The following is a 20,143-nucleotide window of genomic DNA, read 5'->3' as shown; positions in this document are numbered from 1 at the left end:
CCCATTCTAAGCCTTACCCCAAAGGCATCTTTCCATCTGTAAAAATGAAAAAATCTCTGTTTCCAATAAGCAGACTTAACTGTGAACAATTTCTTTCTAAACTTTTTTTACAGATGGAACTAAAATATTGATCTTTCTCCATTTTTGGAGCTTGTTTCCAACATTCTTATTATCTGTAGATTAAAAATAGCTTTCATGCCAAAGTGAAGAAGAAAAAAAAAATAAAGAGTATGCTTTTTTATATCCCATAAATCTGATCTGAATATTTGTACTCTTGCATCTCTTCTCCTTACAGAATTATGATTTCAGAAAGAACTTTCACAATGAAGTTCACTGGGACTTCAAATAAGGAAAAAAAACAAATCATACAATCTATGAAAATGGGCATTTCATTACACTAAAAGCAAAGCTGCACTTCACAATGTCTTTATTGTTAATGAGCTTCTATAATTACAGTGAACTAAATTTTATATAGGACTATTTTTCTGTAGTTTTAAAGTACACCGAGCATAGACATTTCATCTATCATTCACTACTCTTACCCACATTTAGCAGACTACAAAAACCCCCATCTCCTAAAGTGCATGCTTATTCAACAAAATCAAACACATTTTGCATTTTTTGTGTGCACTTCTTTTAACGTAGGACTCTGGAAACAGAAAAATCATGAATCTTTCTTGGTATATGTTAGTCTATTTTAAAAGCTTATTCATGTCTTTGAGGCTGCAGACGTGGTCAATTCTCTCAAATGAGCATGTTTTTTTTGCAGAATGCTCCATATTACCACCTAAAGAAATAAGGTTTGCAAACTTAGCATTTTGTCTATCCCTTACCTGAAGATAAAAAAAAAAAAGTATCTGTGGAGAGGAGGGGGAAGGTAACTGACAACTTGAGCCTCAAGAGTATATCAGGAAGGATTTAGTCCAAAACTGAGAGTAAGATTTCACATGTCAAGAAAAGGATGTATATCCCAGATTGCAAAAGGGAGAACTCGCACAGATGAGGAAGATGTATCTTCCTGGCACCATGAAAAGGAAATTGATTTTGTAAAGGTGATTGTAAACGGATTCCTGAAACCTCAAAGGGAAATCTAACCTAAACCAGGTATTAAAAGTAGGCAAATTTTCACAGGCATGCTTATGAACTTACATGCCCCTGCACACTTAGTACGTGTGGTCAAAGAGACTTCACTTGTCATAGACTTCCCTGTAAATCATCACATTCCAACCATGTTAAGCACCAACCACCCAATCAACTGATCCAGCCTCTCTCCTGAGTTCTACAAGGACTACCTTTCCTCTTACTTCCACTATCTATCAGGGAAGAAACCACAAAACAGAAATAGAATAGCTCTTTTAATCATTGTGTTATGCTCCATTCTCTCTCATATTTTATGTGTACAAGCAGCCACTAGGAGAATTACTCACCAATAGCACCTGCAGTGTATTTAGATATGGATGGATACCTACTTGCATCCCACATTGGATCTGCCTGGCTCATAGGAACAAACGCTTAGCCCTGGTTCAGATACTCTAATGCCAAGTTTCTACTTGAAGGTGTTGATTCAGTGAAGTCTAAATTTTCCTGGATACCACAACTGTTAAAGTGCCAATACAACAAACACCAGCCTGAACATCTTGCTTCCAGAGCACCCCAGTAACATGGGTTGCTAGGTTCTTCAGCCTGCAAGTTCTCTAGCTGTCTAGCTGGCTGCTCAGTACAACAGATTGTTTGGGGTTTGGGTGGTTTTTTGGGGGTTTGTTTGGGTTTTGTTGTTGTTGTTTGTTTGTTTGTTTGTGGTTTGTTGTTTTTTTTTTCCTTGGTCTACACCAGGGAAAAACATTAATATGGAATTTCCTAAACAGAAGTGTAAATCATGTGTTTCTTTGGCTCTTTTTTGGACCATCAGCTCCCTTCAATTGCTATCTCCTCTCTGATATTTCACGTCCTCTATACCCAGCCTTCTGGATGGTTATCTTGATGGTCCCTTAGCTACTTGGGAGAGGACAGTGTCTCAAGTCTAATGCTGAGTTAAAATGGACGGCATTGTTCAAATACTCTAACCTCAGTATTTCTTTCTAGAGGTTAAACATACATGTGTTCTTTTAATGCACACACATACATCAGAGCTTTTTAATAAAGAATTATTTATTTTGAGGGAGGGGAATTACTTTGCCTTATAAAGGACAGAAGAATATAAAGAATAAAAACCCTTCCTTGAATGTAAGTTTTACATGCGTGGAATTAATAGATAAGGTATGTTTGCTTAGTTACACAAAACAACAAAAACCTCATAGCTTCTTTATCTTTAGTTGTTTAAATGTTTATATCTCTCTGTCACGATCACAGATGTCTTCTGTCTAATCGCTTTGGCTGAACCCATTTGCACACACAAACTCACCTTCCTTTATTTGCACCCCCCATATTCCATATTGGCTTTCTCTTCTACGGTAAATTGTGGCACCTTAAAAAGTGGCTCACCAGAGTACAAACACATTTCCCGGGATTAGTGACAGCTTTCCAGCTGCTTCTCCACTGCCTTACAAAATTTTTCATTATCTCTGTTACTTTCACAAAATAGAGGCAGTGTGTTTCCTTTGCAAAACATATATATTTTCTTATATTACTTGATAGGAAGACAGAGAAGACCAGACAGATCCTCAGAGGGAGAGCTGCCATCAAATCCATTTTTATAGGGCCATAATGGTACTTCTGTTTCCTTTAGGTTCATGTTTGTTCTGCTCATGATTTCTTTTTCACAGAAGATCCAAACTTAAACACATTTAGAATAACAAGGGTTTTACAGAGAATTTTCATTCAATATAACTGGCGAACGGACCGCACACACAGAAAGGTGGAAAGTTTAGTGTTATTAACATTTGATATTTTGGAAAAGTCCCAGGTATTATCTCCATTTTTTTTAATTTTTTTTTTTTATTCTGCCTTTCCATTAAGTTTTGGGTTTTTTTGTTCTCTTGACATTCAATTACAAAAGATAACGTGCTAACTGGAGACAGAACAGATATTTAGTTTCACTTTCATTCTTACAAGGATTATACAAAGATTTCCAGCCAGCTTCCTTTCGTTTGCCTACAAGTTGCACATAACCCAAGAGAATAATCTAATTCTTGACTGGGTCTCTCCATGCCGTATTTCTGTTTGGAATGGTCATTTGTACTAGAAATGGGGCAATTTCTTTCAATTCAAAAAACCAGGAGAATGTGCTTTCCATTGTATCATCTCTGCTTGAATGATACTTGTGTTTCTCCAGGGAAGTCAATCTGTTGTGAAGGACATTGAGTGCTGTGCTGAGGGTAACATCCTTTGCCTGCAAGGCAGTGTGAACAACCTGAGACAGTCCACGAAATTCATCACAAACAAGCAAACAGACAATGAAATGAAGGGCATTCAGCTGAAACCACAGACCAGATGCTTCCATGGTATACTTTCACTATGGTTCACTTAATTCTGTCAAAGCCTTTATGATGGCAGGGAGAGAGACATGTGAGTGCATATGTTCCCACGTACTTTTTTTTTTTTTTCCCAAGGCTGTGAGAACACTTTAATTGGCAAATCCAGAAATCTCCAATCAGCCCTGGAATGTCACATTTTCTGAATCTCAGAAGGCAGACCATTTTTGCAAGGTATTTTGAGAACACCAAATAAACTCTCTAGCTTACAAGAGTCAAGACAGTTTTCTAGACAGAGGCCTTACTGGTTTGTCTTCTCTAGCAGATATTCAGAAACAAACTATTGCAATTTATAAGCAATACCATGCTGTAAGTGGAATTATTTTTCATATACCACAATGCCCTAAAAACAGATGGAGGAAGAGAGGCATTTGTTTTTGTTGAGGATCATAGAATAGTTTGGGTTGGAAAGGACTTTTAAAGGTCACCTAGTCCAACCTCCCTGCAATAAGCAGAGACATCTTCAACTAGATCACATTGTTCAGAACCCCATTCTACCTGACCTGGAATGTTTCTAGGGATGGTGCATCTACTACCTCTCTGGGCAACCTGTTCCACTGCTTCACCACCCTTCTTCCTTATATCTAGAGTCTAAAAGTTTCTTCCTTATATCTAATCTAAAACTTCCCTCTTTTAGTTTAAAACCATTACCCCTTGTCATATCACAACAGGCCCTGCTAAAAAGTTTGTCCCCATCTTTCCTGTAGGCCCCCTTTAGGTACTGAAAGGCTGCAATAAGGTCTCCCCAGAGCCTTCTCGTCTCCAGGCTGAACAACCTCAGTGCTCTCAGCCTGTCCTCACAGGAGAGGTTTTCCATCCCTCCGATCATTTTTGTGACCCTCCCTCTGGACCCTCTCCAACAGGTCCATGTCTTTCCTGCACTGAGGGCTCCAGAGATGGACACAGTACCCCAGGCATGGTATCACCAGTTATTTCATACCAACTGCGTCCTACCAATTATACTGTCTCTCCTTTTCTACGGAAAAGGACATTGCAGCTCCTTAATGTTAGAAGGACAGTTAATCCTCATTCTAAGGAAGCATTCTGTGACCTACTCAAGAAGTTTCTGGTGCATCATTATAATTACAGAGTGATTAAAACTGCATTGTGTTATAGCAGATTGGTTTGTCTGAAGTGATAACAGAAGGGAGAAAGAACAGAAAAAGAATTTCTCATATTAATACCACATCATTATTGCTTCACTTCTTCCTGTGGAAAGCTGAGAACATTCTGCAAAAACCTTCTTCAGCCCCCACAAAGATATGTCAGAATCCTCAGAGTTAGAAACTCTGACTCAACAAAATTGGGAACTGTTAAGGTAAAACCAAACCTTGTAACTGTATGTATCAGCGCAGACACCACAGCACTGGTAAGAAAGCTCCATATTACGCATTACTTCTGCTTGTTGCACAGCACTATTGTGCTATTTGAATTGCTGGGATTTTCCCACAAAGCATAACCACTTCCCTCTCCTTTGGAGAGGCAAAAATCTGATAGCACAGATTTATACTGAATTTAAACCACTGAAAGCAGTGGTTTATAGTTTCAAGTTTATAGTTTCAAAGATGTGAAAACCAGAAGAAAACTATTAAAAATTATGTACTCTGGCCACCTGCATATCTAACAACAATACAGTCTGCCCATACACTTTTAAGACCAGTAAACTCTGGTTAAAATATATGTTCCAGACAGATGTGAAGATAGAGTCCTTTTTCAGTTATGGTAATTTTTTCCAGTGGTCAGTCTCTCTCACTAGCATTTTTTGTGCGCACACTGATTTTCCATTTTAAATTCGCTGGCTTTAAATTTTCAGCCACTAGTTCTTGTCTTTGCCTTTTCCCTCACTAGGTCAAATGTATTTCAGAATCCATTTTTCCCCCTCTGTTTTTATGTACTACACTGCAAATATTCCCAAGACAACTTTCTGATAAACCAAAGCCTTTCATCTCCCTCTCCCAGTGCGCATTTCTCCAATTCAGTAGCAGCTTTGTGTTTATTTTTTGGACCACCAATGAAAGTGCTGAACAGGCAGGCCTGGGCTGAGTACTGACACTTTTACAGCCTCATTTGAGAAGTGTCTACTCAGCGATAGTCCCCCTTGTTGGGGATTTTGATATCTGTCAGTTTACCAGTTCACAAGCCATAGCTGCACTTCTATGGTCCTATATAATTTGCCACGTGGTACCAAGTCAACCCACTTACCTCACACTATTCCCCACTCTCAGCAATAGCAGTCAAATTTCATAAATTCATTTTGATAAGTCTGTTGTTGCCTGACAAGACCAGGTCTCCAGCATCCTCTTTGTGTCTACCACTTCTAGAACATAAGAAATTCCTTCCACGTGCACTCCCAACTCTGTGCGTCAGCTTACAGAACATAAGTTCCAGCGTTTAATTCTTCATTAAAGGGAGCCCATTTCAGTTGTTTCATTGCTTTGTCCCACAATGAAGTCAGGCTAAACACTTTATACTTACCCATGTTGCCTTGCTTGACCTTTAAAACAGCCAGAATGACCTTACTTTTTCCAGGTAAGCAGAGCTTATTGCATACACCTCATTTTTGCTCCATGCACAGAGGAAAAACAACACAAAGAAAAAACAGATCTGTTGCAACTTTTTTTTCACAGAGGAACCCTTGACCACAAGCTGCCAAGATCCATGTGTTTGGCTCTTTGACTGCACCTAAGGAAATCTTGCACCTAAGGAAAGCCCTCAAACATGCAGTACAGAACAGCATACACCTCTGTCAGTGGAGTACCCAGCATCAATTCCAGCTGCAGAAATAGTAAAATATCTGTGGGGGCGATAACTGCAGGGGGCAGAAGCAATTTCCTCACCTGTACAGGAACAACTAGCTGCAGCATCCGCCTCTCTTCTTGAAACCTTGATGTTCCCATCCCGAGAGAGCAGAGACAACAAGGAGCCACAGGTTTTAGCAAAACATGAAAAAACAAGCAGGTAACCTGCAGCCCAAGCTTCAACAATTTTATTTATGCATCACATACATGCAATCACCCTTTGGGAACACAGGACTATCAAGAGGCGGGGAGTGGGCAACAGCATTTTCTCTGAGCACAGCTCCAGTTCTCAGCCTTCACTGCGGACAACCTGGGGAAGAGTCTGAGAACCAAAGAGAAAGGGTGCAGGGGTGGGCTTAACATTATAGAGAAAAACTCTTTAAGCCACATTGGACTGTGTGGAGTGCTTAAGGAACAGTAAAGGGCTGGCAACATCCTCCCATTCACTCCTCAGCGGGTATCTTTTCCGTGACTAGGCACCTATTTACTAATGGCATGCCCACCAAAAATAGAGATACAGTGAAAGCTTTCAGAAACCAGGTTTGAAAACCTCCACAAACTAGAGGTTCCCCCAACCACCCAAGTTGTCTTGTGTTCAAGGAAAGAATATATTCCCGAGTTGTAAGTATTGTATCTGAGTATTGTAAGTATTGCATCTGAGAGGAGGGAACAGAGTACGCTAAACACATTCAGAAACCCCAAACAAAGACTCTTTCTGATGAACTAGATAGGCCAGCAACCAGAGACGTCAAAATAAAGTGAAAACTGATGCCACTTTCTTTAAGAGGATTTTGCTGTTTCAGGGATTTTTGTCCCCTTATTTTTGCAATATGCAGCTTGCCTTTTCCTTTGCCAAATTTCATTTCATTATATTTCTTGGACCACCCCAAATAACACTTCTGCTTCTGCTTGGTGGACACCCTCCAGATATCTGTAGATGTTTATTGCCCTAACCCTGCCTGTTAGCCCATGCTGGCTTAGTTGGGAAACATCAATTCTCATTTGGATCATCCCTGATGCCTACAGTATCTGTTATTTTCCAATTCTAACATTCCACTAGCTCTCATTTTAGATAGCTACACAGTGTGCTCCCATCCAGAACACCAAGCACACATAACTATCTGTATTTCTAAACTCATTGCGTCGTTGGGAAAAAATTTGCCATAATTAAGAGTCTAAAACAAACATATCCCACCGAGGGCCTTTAAAGTTTATGGCCCATCCAGCCTTGTGTCCTGCACTCTGTAATTTGTGAAGTGCTGTGTTAGCAAGATCACATAAGCCTAGCTTTGGCATGGGTAGACACTCCCCCCACCATCCTAGCTAATTTATAATCTACGCAGTATTTTAAGTCTCAGACAGATGACTGTGAAATAACGATGCACATACTGATTATCTCTCCAGTCTAATAATCTGATTTGAGTTGGAACCTGCTGCAATGATGACATTTCACAAGGAAATGGTCGAATGCCTTCTCTTCAATCTTTCTGTACATGAGGGATCTCAGGAGAGGTGGTCTGCACAGACAGAGCTACAATCTTATTATATAGAGTTAAAGGGAAGGCACTATGTAACACATGCTGTTTTCTAGCCTTTTATGCTTGAGGAATTATTTTTAATATCCATGGCCAAACTACAATTTTGCTATAACTGAATTCAGTGAAAATTGTTGGGTTTCTCATTACGTGATTAGAAGTTATTCTAAAGATTATTTTTTTCCCAAAAAAAAATTCAAGGTCTTCTTTTTCTAGCTGGCTGATGTAGAGGGAGAGTTTGGCTGGCAAAAATAATGCACTAAAAAAAACAACAAACGAACAAAAACCAAACCAAAACAAAAAATCTGGGTCCAGGCTTCACCCACTGTGATATGGAGCAGAATACTTGACTAATAGGCTAAGCACTCCACACCTTGTGTGTGCTCTTCTGCTGGTATAAATGAGAACATATTTTGGGCCCTAGGCAGAAACCCAAATTCAAGCTGTGTTTTCTTAGTTGTTCTTACAGCTTAGTGTCAAAAAAAAAACCCCACAAACACCCACAGCCTCACACCAAAAAAAACCAACACTCAAAACAAGCAAAAACACAGCTCCAAAACCAAAACCCGCTACTCATGATCTTTCAGAGGACACATAGCCTGGAGAAAGAAGGGGATTTTAGTTCATTGTGGTTCTGCACAGTTGGTGGGACGCTGAGGTGTGAGCGTAAAAGCTAAGGAGCACATGCAGCCTCTAAGCAGCATGTTAATCAGCATCAGGATAAGTAGTCTTCTCAGCAACCAAGCTCATTCCCAGTGAAAGGATTGGAGGTGTCATTTGTCTTTTGTCTCCTTCACCCACCTCTTACCCACCAAAATGCCTTATAAAGCGTCACTACCTATTGACAAGCAGGCTGGCAATTATACAGACCAGGAATAATAAGGTGAGAAGAACTGAGGTGTTTGCAGTCAGGTGGCTGAGTCTGACCTCCACTTCACAGTAACTGAAGACCTTCATTCCCCTATGGTGGCAAGTGAGTCAATCCAAGGTCTCTTGATGAGTAAACACCTCCAGAAATCCAGCGGGATGGGGGTGGAGGGAGCTTTGGGAAAGAAAAAACACTTCCGCTGCTAGCCATTTCTCCTCTTTTCCTCTCACTAGTAAAGGACAGCCAGTGGGGCATCGGAGGTAAATTCGTCATCTCTCCTCATAGCTGGAAGGGGTTTTTGTCCCAAAAGGACAGAATCTTCCTGGATGGTCCCTTTCACACACCAAAAAATACAAGTCATCGAAAAACCAACCACAGAACTTTTGCAGAGAGATGAGGGACCATCCTGAAGCAGAAACCAAACATATGAGTTTAATACCTCAGAAGGAGTATGATTTTAATGTTGCTGCTAATCAAAATTATATTTGCCTGCATCTGATTTTCCCAGTCATGTTTTGGGCCCTCCAAACTCTGTCAGTCACCTATGCATGGCAAATAGGTTTAGGATATCTTCAGTAGCAGTACTGCCATCTCTAACAGCATCACAGCTCTACCCGTCTTTCCTTGATGGATTTTAATAAAGATCAACACAGGGGAAGATAAAGGCAAGATACAATCCATCCCAGATGCCCTATAGTATTTAATGGATTTACTGTTGTCCTATGTCTTCTCCAAGGCCAGTCCTGTGGCTCCAAGTTCCTCAAATTTAGATGCTTCTGCTACTTGCACAAAGTGGTGGTGTTAGTACAGACAAGATCACACATTACATGGACAGATGCAGAAATTAGTAGAAAGTCAACAAGATATGAATGTCTTTGTAAAACAACTTGAGATGATACAGCCATACACTCTAGTTCAGGGTACAGGCTCATGTCAAATAGCAGCTGAGAGAAAAGGCAATAACTTATGAGTGTGCTACCACTCAATCGCGAGAGCACTAGTAGTGCTATGAGGAGTCACAGATACAAACGGGCAGAGAGCAGAATGCGTGGACAAAGAATGAGTCAATCTATCTGTTTTAAAACGTGAAAGAGCAGAAACACTTGCCAGGCACAAAGAATTAGGCACACGAGCAATTCCTAACAGCAATGGGAGTTACATACCTAGTATGGATTACATGCTAAAAACCATCAAAACAAACGAACCCCTAAGTGTCCAGGTAACATTTTGCTTGTGTGAAGTCTTAAACTATAAAAAGTCTCTGTATCACATCTGCCCACATAAAATCTCCTAGAGAAAAAAAAAAAAAAAAAAAAGAAAAAAGAGAACACTTTAACTCTCAAATATGTCATATGAACTTCAGCATTGAAATTGTCCTAGGGGAAAACATTTCATAAGAAATCGACATTTTTCTTTTAAGATTCTTGTAGGAACGAAGCTGTCTTCCACACTTACTCTCTGTTTCTGCACAAAAAGAAGAGGTTGCAGCTTATATATTATTTTTCAACAGCAGAACCTTGTCCATGGAGGCAATACTCCTAATATAGGCAAGGAAGTTTTTGACAATGATGTGACCTCTGGCAGACCAACATCTCAAAAATATGAGAAGCGCTGTTTCTAGAATCCAATGAATCTGGACCCTTTCAGGTCCAGAAGGGAGGTCATCAAGCAGAAGCTCTTTGCCAGTAGTCACAGACTTAGCAAGTTCAGACTTTTTTCATCAAGCCTGGTGAAATGCCTGCTTGCCAAGCAAGCATATTTTCACTGTGTAATGCCATTCTCTTGATTAACTTGATTCACATCACACTGTGTGGGACAGTTTAAAACTGTTATATTGCAGTGAGCATCAGAGATCAGCAATTAATGGAGAGACCAGTAGTAGCATCCTGAGGTACCAGCTAGATGCCCCACAATAAAAGGTGGGTTCACTTCTGTTTATTTCTACTAGTCTATGGGACATTTGAATTTCTGGTGTGTCTTTACCAATAAAAATAAAAAATTGTTTTCCATGCCCTCTGCTGCAACTGTCCAAGTGATACTCCCACATATTTTCTTTTCAATTACATTGCCCTACCCATAAAAGCAAATCAGAAAAAGCCACAAATATTTCTATTTTCTTCACTGAAAAACTCGATTTCCATTACTTCCCATGAGCGATTTCCCCAAAACATCTAGCATTTTTGAAATCCATCTAAAAAGATATTAATGGGATTTGCTCACACACATCACCTTAGGTGGCTTTGAAAAATACCACTTTTCATTTTTTTGTCTGCCATGGGAATGAACAGAAGAGCTGCCCTGTTGCATACAGGCCTCAGCAATTAAACAAGGGTTCCCTACTGTGTTAGTAGAGTTCCTTTCTCCCAAAATAATCCAACTGAGGACACCCATACAAACGTGGAATCAAATCCTACTAGCAAAAAAACCCAACAAACCCAGAAAAACCCCAACGAAACAAATGAGATAAACAATATTTTCTGAAGGCAGCACTTCTAATATGTTGAGAGCTATTTTCTAGCATTGATATAGAAAATCCATCAGGCCTAATATACTTGATTAAGCAGGTAGAAGGAAGACAACCTAGGGTGCTCTTAAGCATAGCTTGCAATTCCCCCACGCCAGCTCTCCACCTATCATTGAAGTTCATTATTGCAAACACAGAAACACAGGTATGTGTATTGTAAAACTCAGTATTAAACCTTTTATTGAAAAGGACAGAGGGGTTTGTTTAGGATTCAGAAACAGATTACTGAAGACGTGATAACTGCCAGTCTAAGCAAAGTGTTTAAGTCAATGCACAGAAAATAATTACACTTCTATTTCAGTGAAGCACTTGAGCACGTGCCTGTCTAAGTGGTGACATAAAAGCTTTGTTGAATAGAGATGAGCCTTCTTGCGTCCTGAAGATGGGGCACACGCTTAAGTCCTCGTCTGAATCAGCGTCTACTTGAACAAATATAATCTCCTGTATTTCCTCTTATTGTTTGCACACAGAAAACCTGCAAGGACAAACACTAAAAGCATACTGAGGGCTGATAAATCCCTCTCCCCACTACATCAGTGGGGCTTTTGCCTTTGGGATTAACTTTGTTTCCTCTCTGAACCCGTCCCTGGAGGTGTTTAAAATAAGGGTAGATGTGGTACTTAGGGACATGGTTTAGAAGTGGTTTTTGTCAGGGTAGGTTAATGGTTGGACTCGATGATCTTAAAGGTCCCTTCCAACCTCAGCCATTGTATGATTCTATGATTCTTTGTACTGCTCAAGAAATACAGATATGCACTTCAGGGAACTTCTTGGAAGAGAAGTAAATGCCACAAGATGTTTTGGAAATTGCCCACAGTGGGACACTGTACTGATGATATGGTCTGAAAATGAGGAAATTATGACTACACTGCTAGTGAAGGACCCATTTACAGAAACAAGAGCTCCTCATGTATGTAGACCCAGACTAGTCAGCATTTAAAAAAAAAAAATAGTGAATTAAAACTGAAATGTTTTTTTAAAAAGTCATTGTTTAAAGGCAATCAGTAGGAATCAGCTGGGTAAAGACAAATGGGGAACAATGCTTCTCTCCAAGTCCATCTCACTTCCGAAGCAAGAGCTCCCAAATTTTTACATATTAGTAGTCACCATCTAAGATACTAGGTGGCACCTAGTACAAACCACAACTGCACATTGCAGCATACCACAACCTTTTCCTGTGGGTCAATTATCTGTTGGCAAAGAGAAAAAACAAGCTGAACCACTAACCTCAAATACTAGAGGTCTCAGAATATTAGTACCAAAATATTCTACAGTTTATATTAGTTTTACATAAAAAAATTTTGACTCACAAATATCCCACGTCTAACACATGGACGCTCTACATCAGCTGTCACCTGGACAGATGAAGCATTCCCAAAACAAGAGAATGAACCATTGCTTAGATACGATCAAATGTCACTACCCTGTTGCATACAGCTAAAGTAAAACTACTAATCTAAGTGTAATGGCTGTAAATATATCCATTTGCCAAGCTGAAAAACATCAGAGTCTAGTCATCTTAGAGAAGGAAAAAAATGCAAATTAAAATAGTTAAGAACCATTTAAAACAAACTGGAGATGCCCCCAAAAGTCACAATCCATCTGTTAAGAATGAAAGTCATGTGGACTTAAAAAAGTCTCTTTTAGAGAGACAAGAAAAATCTGTCAATAAATACAAGCACTCACCCAGAGAAGATGACAGCATTATAACAATGGATATGAATTAAAAGCTAGAAAGACCAAATATTTTATGCAGGAAACAACAGACATAAAAGCAACACTGTGACTAGCACTCAGAGGTTTTTAAGCACAGCAAGAACAAAAATGGATCTCAGTAATAGTATATAAGGATTACTAGCAAGTTATGTACAATAATATAAAAAAGGGCAGAGGTATTAAATATTTTTCTCCTGAATTTTGTAAAGGAAAAGTGGAAAATATTTGCATACTCTAAAGATAACAAAATACTTCTGCATCATCTTCAGTTGCTGTTGGAAAGTAAATGCCAGTTTAACATTTCAAAAATAAAATCCTCGGGAAAAAAAAAATAAAAAAAAAAAGCCAAAAACCACCTGCAATCATAGAAAAAGAGCTGGCTGAGAAGCAACCTGAAGCACTAAAGTAGATTTTCAATAGCTTCTGGAGCCATAAAAAAAGTGAAGCAGTACAAGAAAATAAAGTAGAGACGGAACAATACTTTACACAAAGGCAAATGGTCTGACTGGTTTAACATCAGCAATCAGTAGGCTTGGCACCAATCCCAACAAAATAATGAAATGACTAATTTATGGCACAGTTAGGCATTAAAAGGAATGCAATGTAATCAAAGACAATGAAAGTGGGCTTATGAAAACTAAATCTTGCTTTCAAACGAGCTTTTGCTGATAGGAGGGTAAACTTGTTAATGTAGTAGATTTCTGTAAAGTATTAGATTTGACCTTAATTAATGAATTATAATTATGCAAGATCTGCATGGCATGCATTACACAAATTCAAACCTCCCAAAGTAATAGATTACAGTCTATAAATTTACAGATTACAGCTTTACAGCCTAAAATTCCAGATTACAGCCAATAAATCTACAGAATATGCACCTCCAAAAAAGGGAGAGTGGACAGCAACCCCAAGCCATTTGGATCATCCCACACCCCTGAAGCGTTAGATTATGCGCCTTCTAAGAATACAGGTATCTGGGCCAGATAACGGGCATAGACACACACAGCCTCTATTCCCAGGTTATTCATCCAGAGCCCTTTGCCGCAGTTCAGGGGACTGAGGTATCCCAGGAAACATTTCCGGGAAACTTGCTATGAAAGAAGCCGGTTGAGCTAATCAACTCTGAAATACAGAGGAAAGAGCCAAGTCCTATGTGCCATTGTGATAAGCGCTATAAAAGAGTTCATATTTGGCATCACTTAATAAAAAGAAAACGGTAAAATAAGAGTGTTTTAAAAATAGCTTAAAGAATCACTGAATACCTGGACAACTTGCTTTATAATGAACAATCAAAGGAGGTCAAGTTATTTAACCATCAGAGAGAATACTAAACTTTGTTTTGACTGTCTACCAACATATACGCAAAATAGAAATTTGATAGTAAAGGCATGTCAGTTTAACAGACAAAGAAACAAAGAGATCTGCAGCATCTTGAAGCTTTGTCTGGCTATGTTCAGACTAGAATGAGGGATATATTCAGGTAACAATGAAGATAACTGAACAGTTAATTAACAGAAACAAAAAAGCCAGAATATTACACTGCTTCTATTACTATTCCTTTTCTCATTAACAGTTTATGCAGTGTGAACACAAAAAAAAAAGTCAGACTGCATCTTTGACGATTATGCCATTCGGGCACATCAGCGCAAGTGTTATACTTGGGTCGGGAGCACAAAGAATAAAGTCTGCTGTTTGGTTTTTTTTTTTTTTTTAATGCAAAATGCCAGCCAAATAAAGTTTTCTAATACAAGTTTTTCTAGCACTTGACAAAATCCAAGCAGCAGATTGAGGCCAAATTTCACGTCACAGTATCCTTTTACATTTGTACCATCCTGGTATCACTGCTGAAAAACAGTGAAGTGATAAACCATTTCGTACCCACTGTTCTCTGTGCAGTCCAGCATTAACCTGAATACCCTGATCTCCCTGGAGCACTACGATGTTGCTGCCTGCCTTGTCCCACTACTGCAGTCTTAGCAAGATGGTAATTGCATGACAAATAACCTCAACAGTTAGCTCTACCACTAACATTACAGACATAACAATAACGCTTCCATAATGTATATGCTAATACAGTGGTATTATTCCATATGTTAAGATTTTGCTGATTTCTTACTATAAAGATCTATAATCAAGAAGAATATAGGCAATATAATACAAAGTCATTTTGCTAGCATGTCTCAAGTCACTGTAATTGAATTACTATGTTAAAACTACTACGACTGTAAACTAAGAGTTAATTTGATGTTAACCTTCAGTAAAATCATCATAAATCATTGCTTACTTTGTTTAAATCTTAACACATTATGAAACATATTATCCATATTTTTTGGTAAAAAAAAAAACCCAAACCATGAAAATCTAAGATCTTTAACAAATTTTAAGCATTTGCTTTAACTGTGATTTACATTGCGCTCCATAACTCAGATGTAATGATGAGTCCAGCAGATTTGGTCTTTAATGAGTGCCCTGAGTAATAATGAACAGCTGGCCTTCTTAAATCAGGATGTCTGCTGAGAGTGGGCAATTTGAAAAACCATAGGCTATCTATTGCCAACATTTCAGAAGCAATGCCAAAAATCTAAGAAATTATGGGGAAAAAGCCTTCGCTAGGATTTAACCCTCTGGCTGTCCCAGGTGCCTGGAGAGAGTGACCACATTCATTTAGTCAACAAGGGAGTAACACAGCACAAGAATGAAACTTGACTGTCATTTCACGGCTGCAGTCAGACAATTTTGATGAGGGAGATGAAAACCCATAAGCATTTGATCTGTCTTCCTAGGAAAAGGACCAAAACCTTTTCATAGCTGTGCTACACAGACCACTGAAAGCTATTACAAAACAGCAGCTGTCTGCAGGTGAAAGGCGTTACCTCCTTGTCACCTCTGCAGAAAGTAAACCTCTGCAACACATTGTAGTTATCAGTACTACATGTTATAACTTGCATTACAGAGCTAAGCAATGCATTAGAACAACTTAATGAAGAAAAAATTTTAAATTAAATTAGTCTACTGGCCACAGTGCATATTCTTTTAATAGCTGGGACAAAGACTTGAATCTAAAATCCAGAAGGATGTAACAAAAGCAGAGTTGCCATCATTTTGTTCTAATGTTACCTCTTTTATATTTTACAATTTTTATGACCAATTACTGTAAGATACATCATGAATAGCCCAAGAACATCCCAAACTATGATTAACTATCACAGCAAACTGAAGGAGAGCATAACCAAGTTACCCTGTACCTGAAAGATTATCACCTCTCCCTTCTCCATTTTCTTTCCTAAGCCATTACACATCCCATTAGTTTTGCTAACATTCATCTTCCATCCTGCTTTTATGCTGTCATCTCTTACAATAAATTCAGCATTCTTTTCCTTAAATCAATATACCATCAGCTGCAAATCCGCAGTGATTCAGCCTTGCTCTCTATTTACCCTAATAGCCATTCTCACCAGAGCTCTTGTTAAACACCATGTGTAAGGTCCAAATAGCACACACATTATGTCAGAAGGAAACAGTGGCTCTTATCTGAAACCTCCTTGATCAAACACAGACAACCTCGTGCGTGCTGGCTGCTTCTTCTAACAGCACTGTACGCATGCCAGGACAGCTGAGAAAGAGTGGGTGAAGGGGAAGAAAAATTCATGATCGCTGGAAGAACTCCCTGTGTGGACTCTGACCATACCAGACCCAAATTTCAAATCCCAGGGGTTTACCAGAAAGAGCCCGCTGACCATTGGACTCTCATCTTGTAGGTAAACTTCTGGGTTATTTTCACTCCAGCACATGAGGCGTGGTCTCTCCTTGATGAATATGGTATCTTTGGCTTTCCAAGAGACAGTCAAAAGCAAGGGGCACACCAACACTGCAAAAGAATTTCCATCCCAGTCATTTTACAAACGAGATATTCTTCCCTGAGTAACCAGCAGATCAAAGCACAAAAGATGCCTTTGGATACTGAAAACACTGACCCATCTGATTCATAGGATTAATAGAAAGACTTGCTACTTACACAGACAAATGAAGAGGCGTGGGAAACTAGAAGGGAGCTTTCACACTCCACACATCTTTGGAGATACAAACTGCCTCTAGACTCATGGCTCTGCTTGCAGCGCCCCAAAAGGAGAGGATTTAGAGTAGGCTGTGGTCCTTTCCTTCAGTAAGGGTTTATGGAGCATAAACTAGAGTTGTCTGAAGTGATCGCTGCAAAACGGCTGTCAGGACTTATTGATTAGACTTCATCCTACCAACTGTTAATTGCTAGCAATGCCTGACCCCATATGACTACATAAAGGAAATGGAGGTGCATCAAGGATGGCATTTGCCCTGAGGTGCCTCATGTGCAACTAGGGCAGAAAAGCAACCGTGTGAACTTCAATGTACTTCTCAATAAAAGGTTTTATTCTCCATTTGCAGCCTTCGTTTTAATATCTCACATTGTGAAACCACAATTCCTTTTCTCCTGCTTATTCCTTCTCTTAGCAAAGGTACAGAACTCCACACAGTACTTAAGTCAATTACACTTTTGAATGAAGAATGTTGAGCTATTTGACAAAAAACAAGCATTGCTTTATAACCATGTATATTAAGAATGTGAACAGGAGATTCTTGCAGTATTTTGTAGGAAGAACTATACAGTGCTTCTGCCGGAGCTCAGCAGAAGCATCGTATGTGTTTTGTATCCTGCCAGCTGTCTAGCTCCTCTCCCCATTCAGAGAGGCAGCTCTGCTGTGCTTGTTTTCTTTAAGTTACTGCCTCATGGCTAGGAATCAGAGTTACTGCATTACTTGTATGGCATTTCTTGGAAGGAGACCTAAGTGCTGCACTCGGGGAACATGCACTTTGAAGCAATATTTCCTCTAAAGTGACTGAGAGACAGATGAAAGAAAGGGAGTCAAAAATATGGGACACAGCTGCTACAGCTGTGAATAACTACCCATTTTCACCTCATAAGCATTTGCATGGGGAAAACTAGTTGTTGCAAGTACAGTGTCTTCAGTGTAATTTAGTCACCACTTGGCACTCAATTTGGTCCTCCATTCAATTTCATCAAGACCTCTGAAACTAAATCATCCGGTGCTTAAAAATACAACTTCCACTCCTAATTTTTTTTTCTGCTTTAGTCAGGATAAATTGCTGCTGGATAAATTGATTCTTGGCTACAGATAGTTGCTATTTAATTAATGGTGATTAGCATGAAGAAATGCTTATAATAAATGAAGAAGGACATAATCCAAAAAACATAGAGGCTGATGGCTGAAAACTTGTGCAAGAGTTAAGGATAGCTGCAAAGCTAAGAAAATATTTTTAAGTACTACCATAATAGCACTCAGGTGCTCGCCATTTCTCTCCTCTTGCTGGTATGCTCACAAGGTTGTAACTTACTTTCAAAGAGTTCTTGTTAAGTAGTATTGTGCCTATTTCAGGCAGGCAAACACAGGCCAGGTAAGACTTTGTACGTGGTTGCATGTGTGATACATCTGCACCGCATCTGGGAACAGAGACACTTCCTTGAGAGTCTCTGCTCAGGAGGCTTGACGCAGGACCAGTCTGTCTCCTCACAAGCCAGACAAGCTACAGCACAGACCCCAACAGCCATACCGATAATACAAGAAACCACAGATTACAACAAGAAGGGGGAAAAGCCAAAAAAGATTATTATTAAACAGGAAGGCTGACTTTATATTGTCCGATGCAGGGAACACTTTACCTTTAACTCTATTCTCACAGGGATTTTACTTTTCACCCTCTGAGTTCAAATATTTGTCCCATACAGATCTGTCAGAGTTCCACCTTGATTTTCTGCCAAACAATATGGAAAATTGATTTGGCTAATGCAGAGAGCCCTTGGTAGGCAACCAGAGAGACATACGTAGCGGACAATGGATAAAGCCCTTGGTAGCCAAAGAAAACAGATGAAACACTCTGTAGCATATCAAATTCCAGGGCTCAAAGGTTTGTAGTACCACTTAGCATCCCAATTCACCCTTTAGTAGAGCCAGACACATAATGCGTGAGGCCCCGAGTGATCCATCATCACTGTACAATATCTTGGTAAAGACGTAATAAGTAAGAATACAAGCATGGCAGATACTGATAAACATCAAGCACGAAGAATACTGATTTCCAGCCATCTCAGGGATCAAGAGCTTTTAGTTCTGCCCGTTTTCCCACCACTACCACCACCCCACCATGGGACATTATGTTTAAGGTTGTTTTTTTCTCCAGCCACATAAAGTCACCTGTCTTCCCCTTCCATCCTGCGCATGTTTTTCCTTGCCTAATTTTATTTCTCAGGTCAGTGGCTGTACTGTAAGCTGTCGAATAACATTATTTTTGTTAATCCACCCCATGCTAGTCTATTCTGAGGGTAGTTTGCGTCAGCAGCACATTTCTGTAGCTCAGGTAATTTTCTCCCTTTTAAAACAAATCAGGCACTCACAACTCCTCTGTTTTAAAAGATGCTATGAGGTATGACATCTGTTAGCCCCCCTCACGTCAGGATCTTTTCAAAAAAGCTCACTACAGCATTTCTACACCATCTTCCACTCCCTTGCAATGTCTTCCCTAACTTCTGTATTTCAACAAGCAAACATAGAGGAGGAGAATGCTTATAGGCACGTGAGGCAGAGAGCAGGCTAATGAGACTTGTAGTCAAGGGTTCTCATTAGGTGTGAAGCCACCTTATTAGAGGATGATGTGGATTATGAGAGTAAAGTGAAGCACTGCACAGCAGCATCTCTGACTTTCAGAGAATCCCATTCCAGTCACCATAAAAAAAAAAAAAAAAAAAGAGAGAGAAAGTAGACCTAATTAGATACTACTGCACAAGAGGTATGCCCATTGCAACTTGTCATGGACAATTTCACAGTCAGGATTTGTGGCTCAAATATAACATGGTTTTAATTGTTTGTGATGCATAGCACTTTATTTTTACACACCCCTGCTACAAATAACAACTACTTGACAGAGAAAGACAGACAGCTTTTCTTTCCCTGTCAAGACAAAGTGAAGCTACACACTTTAACCACTGCATATTTCCGTTGTCAGCCGTGGAAAGAGGATCGTATCATTAAGGCACAAAACAGAGGGAGAGAAACTTGAGACTGCCCTATTGCCCTAGCCCAGCGGGCTGCATCTTGCAGATTAGTAGAAGAAAAGGGATGGAACAGGCAGAACTAGGAAGGGTGGCAGCACCCAAGAATGGCACCAGCAGAAGTAGTCCTCGC

Source organism: Chroicocephalus ridibundus, chromosome 3 (genome assembly GCF_963924245.1).
Source record: "Chroicocephalus ridibundus chromosome 3, bChrRid1.1, whole genome shotgun sequence".
In the NCBI taxonomy this organism is placed as follows: domain Eukaryota; kingdom Metazoa; phylum Chordata; class Aves; order Charadriiformes; family Laridae; genus Chroicocephalus; species Chroicocephalus ridibundus.
The sequence above is the reverse complement of the archived record's forward strand: the minus strand, read 5'-3'. Positions refer to the sequence as shown.